Source organism: Adiantum capillus-veneris, chromosome 12 (genome assembly GCF_014529385.1).
Source record: "Adiantum capillus-veneris isolate H3 chromosome 12, ASM1452938v2, whole genome shotgun sequence".
NCBI classification, from domain to species: domain Eukaryota; kingdom Viridiplantae; phylum Streptophyta; class Polypodiopsida; order Polypodiales; family Pteridaceae; genus Adiantum; species Adiantum capillus-veneris.
In genome coordinates, this window is record NC_140942.1 from 20,319,331 (window position 1) to 20,324,401 (window position 5,071).

Genomic DNA, 5,071 nt, shown 5'->3' on the forward strand with positions numbered 1-5,071 from the left:
TGCAGTTGATAGATTTGAAAGACAACAATATCATCATTGGCACATGTTCTGCCCAAAGGCACGCGTATTACAGGCTCAAATGACAGGCCATAAATACATAAGCGACCACATGTGCCACTAAGTACACTTATGCACACATGAAATCGGTAGCATAAATTGGAAGCAAACTGGAAAGGAAAGATAAAAACAATGAAGAAGTATTACTCAGCAAAAAGACAGCTTGATATGTGTGTGTGTGTGTGTGTGTGTGTGTGTGTGTGTGTGTGTGTGTGAGAGAGAGAGAGAGAGAGTGTGTGTGTGAGTAGAGAGAGAGAGAGAGAAGCTCTCTCTCCACTGTGTGTGTGCGTGAGAACGTCGAGGCGTACCAGGACGTGCGCAGGTCGAATGAGGAGCTCCCGCGAATGCTCAAAAACAGAATGCAGGCTGGACCTCCCGTCTTGTAGTAGTACTCCGCACAAATTGGGCTTTCATTTAGGCATGACGAAGGGAATCTTTCAAAATTACCAACGGTGTGGTGAAGCAAAGGTGGGTAAAAAACAATCCAGGACACTAGGCTAGTATCAGATTGCAAAAAATAAAATAAAATAAAATTCATGGAAAGCAAGACAGTAGAGAAGTTGCGAATGATATGGGAGAATATGATTGGTTGTGAAAAAGGGTGAAGCGTTTCAGAGCCACCATTCCTCATCACTATATCACACGGGCATGGTCAAATGGGATCAATGGTGGAGGAGGAAAAGGCGACACGCGCGTCAATTATGGATCGTCAGATCTAAGGTTGCCCTGAATTCACAAATTTGCCCTGAATTCTAATCGGCCCACATTTACAATATGACATACTCGAATCGCCTATATTTCAACGTACGCATGAGGGCGTAGTGGTTAGTGTACATGGCTCGTGGTGGGGAGGTTGGGGTTCGAGACATGGGGTGCGGATCGACCCAAATTTACAAGCCTGCCCGAATTTACCAAGTGAGCATCCGACGGCCCAGATCACCTCAGCCGTCAATCCCATTTGAGCATGCCCGTGCGAGATAGTGTGGAGGGCCACCCTCCCATTGTTATGCACCCTAGTTCACGAAAGAACGCACCCTAGTTCACAAAAGAACGTAAAGGAAATGACGCACACAACGAATAGACATCGAACGTATGATATCGCCACCTACCACCTTCCTCTCATTACAAGAAACTCATGCCTCCACTCTCTCTGAGCAAAGCATGGAGAATGGGGGGACTTCTTCTTCCTTGCCACCTCACCATCTGAACCTACCCATAGTTGCATAAGTTTGTACAGACAAAAGGAATGTGGAGGGGCATGCACCCCCTATCGCATGCATTGGTTGGTGGAAGAGAAAACAAATTGTTTTTTGAACTAACCAAAGATTTTGGGTACCCCAATCCCTGCAAATATGAGAGTGTTCCTCAACTTGCAAATATGAGAGTGTGCCTCAACAGAACAACGGACCAATGTGCTGATCTTTGGCCCCCACTTGGAATTGCGAATGAATCAACCAAAAGTTTGGAGAACATTGCATCAACTTGCCCTTTTTGTCAAACACTACCTTGTGTGAATGGGAGACCTCTTTAAAGCTTCCTGCATTTTCTAGTGCAATTTGAATTGCCACAGAGAAACGCTCATTAGCATTGCCTTCCCAACCATTGATTTGGTCTTGGAGAACCCCGCCTCCATCCAAATTTGCTTAAAACAACTCTATTTTTTAAAGAATCATCTAAGAAGGTATGGATGCACACATAAGTTGCCTAGTGACGAGCAATAGGAGGCCAAGTAGGAGGGGGATCCTCTAAGAAGGTGAATGCACACATAGGTTGCATGGTGACGAGCAGTAGGAGGCCAAGTAGTAAGGGGGATCCTCTAAGAAGATGGATGCACACATATGTTGCCTAGTGACCACCAACAAGTAGGAGGTCAAGTAGGGGAACCCTCAAGAGCAGGTGTAGGATGCACACATAGCTTGCAACCCTCCCACCAACCCTTTAAAGTATAATTCCCTTCTTTTTGTGCCGACTATTGCTGGTCACCAAGCAATACCATCACTTTGGGGGGTGCTTGAAGTAAGACCCAAAACACCTCCAAGAAAATCTTTGACAAGTGGATAAGGCACCTCCACAAACCACAACTATCTTTCAAAAGGGCATATGGGCCACCCTTTCATTTTGGAAGTCCCCCTAACAACAATCCTGGTAGCCCTCATGGGAGTTGCCCTTTTTTTGTTGCCATACTACCAATTGTGAGTGGAAATGTCATATTAAGCCTAAAAAGAATATGCTATCAACCTCAAGCACTACGTATGCCTTGAGAGGGCAAACTTTTCAAAAGGAGACTTGTACAAATGCGTAGCAAGATACAAACCCAAAGTTGCTTTAGCACCTGAGTAGTCGATGCAACTAAGTGCATGTTTCCATTCTTTGGCATCACCAACTAAGCTCAGTGCTCTCACTCATAATAGCATTGAATTGAGCCGCAACATAATTTTCCCCCAAAGACACAAAGGTTCCTTGCTTTCCAAATATGTTTTGAATAATGATATCTGGTGATTTGGGTGCAAACTAGAATGGCGTGGTTTTGCAATTTACTTCCTCTTGGGATCAAGTCGTTTGTATAGAAGATAATCTTGCAAGTCTTCCACAACCATTTGCGGATTTTTGCGGCCAGACCCTATGTGGGAGGGCATTTTTTGAACCGATGTCGTGGATTGTCTGAAGTCCCTTTAGTGAAAATCTTGTTCCCAATTGGAATGGCTCCCCATAGCACCTTCCATGTCAACATCTTCATAAAGTTCGGCCATTTGATCTACGAGATGGCATTAATGCTCTTTCACCATCACTCTTCTGACCAATTTACCTTCCATATCTTGACGAGTGGAGTGAACGAGTCTGCTTTGTATACATGGTTGTTATAGGTAGCTTGGGTCTTGGGGAGAGCAAACACTCTATCTTTTGACTAGTGCCGGGCTTTCCAATCTATCTCTGACTCAGTCAAGTGTGTAGCACAATAGGACAAAACTTCCAAGACTCTACTAAACAAAAGCCTCTCAAAGAAACTCAAATTGTGTTGACTAACTAATTGCTCCACTTCCTTCCAACAGAGGTTTTTGTCATCCCAAAAATGTGAAATTTTGGAGATCCCTTTGTTACTCACCTTTTGTGTAACTTCCCTCTGAAAAGGATTCAAGGTTCCCGTCCAAGTTTGGAAAGCCGGGGGGAACATTGCAAAATGGAGCACCTAAAGTATCTAAAAGTCTCCCTCCATTCCAGAGTTGATGTTGCTTTGTTGCACTTTCTTTCTATTTCCCCTATGCATACCCCAATCTCATGGAAAGTCCAGAAGAACAGTGCCAAAATTTTATTTTGTACTTTAGCCTCCTTCCATGTGCCTCCTTGAGAGAAAAGATTTGTTTTCTTGATCATGTCCCATGCCATGACCAACCACTATTGCCTTTGACAAGTCAACGAACATGGCTTTTACTAGTAGCGCATAGGGTCAAGGATCCCAACATTGCCCCTTTTGTTCTTGGGTCTCTCCACCCAGCCCCATTTTTCCCATAGTACTGTCAGCGGCCTTCAGCTTCCTCTCTCTTGTGCATTCTGTTTCTTCCTCTCTGAGCGCGTTGATTGCCATGGGTTGCAAGCTACACTGTCGAAGCAAGGAGCTGCCGCCATGTGATTGGGGAAGGGGGCCGGAATCCCTCCCCTATTATAATAGTGCAGATTGCCAAGGGGTCATGTCTTTTGTGTTGCTCTTACACAAGAACCTTTGATAGGTTTCAAAAATTCTTTCCAATTGCATTTGCCCATTTTGAGCATTAGAGACACGAATGAGATGTAAGGGATGATGAAGGTGTTAATCACAATGACTCTATTGTGGAATGGGAGGAGCACATGCTCCCATCTTCTCATTTTACTATTGATCTTGCTCAAGACCCAATCAAATCTTTGCTTATTCAAAATATCCACCCCAAGTGAAGCGCCCAAGTGAATACAATGCCCATTCCAATAACTTTCCCTGACCATTTGGTGGGGTCAAATGAGTCACCTTCAGAGAGTGAAATCAATCTCTTTTTTTCAATATTGCACTTTGAGATGGAAGCAGTAGAAAATAATTGGACGATTTTGAGAGCTCTTCTTAGCATTTGAAAGTTGGCTTTTATAAAGAGTAGTGAGTCATGTGCAAATAGTTTTGAAAGCAATTGTTTTCCCCCTAATAGTGAGAGACCTTGAATTTCCGCTTCAGTCGCGCTGTCCTCAAGCGAGGTTACCAATGGGTGTGAGCCAATTTCAAAGAGTAGTGGGGCAACCTTGCTTGATAGATCTTTTGACTTCAAGCATTCCCACAATCTTATTGTTGAAAAGGAGCCCAAAGCAACTACTCTCCCCCATGTGAACTATCGTGCACATTTTGGGTCCATAGCATAACGCCTTCATGACATCAGCAATGTACGACTATGAGATTCTATCATAAGCCTTGTCCAGGTCTAGTTGAAGGAGGATACATTCTTGCTTGGTGAAATTAGCATACTCAATGCCAACCAACACTACTAGAATGTTGTCATAAATAGATTGTCCTTTGATGAATCCATGTTGATGGGGGGTGATCGCTTTGTCCAAAATTGGAGCAAGCCTTACTGCTATAACCTTAGCAATGACCTTGTAAGCTATCGTCATCATAGAAATAGGTCGCCAAGGTTTTAAGAGACCGGAGGATCAAACAAGTTTGGGAATAGGTTTGATTAGTCCTTTTTTTAAGTTGGCATCCATTTCCCCCTCTAGTAGAGCCCTATTTTCTAACTATGTGAGCGGGGTTTTAAGATCCTCCCAAAATTCTTTGAAGAATTCAATTGTCATTCCATCGCACCCAAGGGGATGTCTCCTTCCCCATTACCTTTAAGGCCATCCGACCTTCATTGTCTAAAATGGGCCTCTCCAATGCTTTTGCTTCAACGAGTCCCACAATGCGCTTCACATTACCAAGCAGGTGTGTTCTTGCATCCTTGACCAACTGTGAGTTGTCTTCTAGCTGACCAATAGTTTGAATAAGATGGCTAAGCATGAG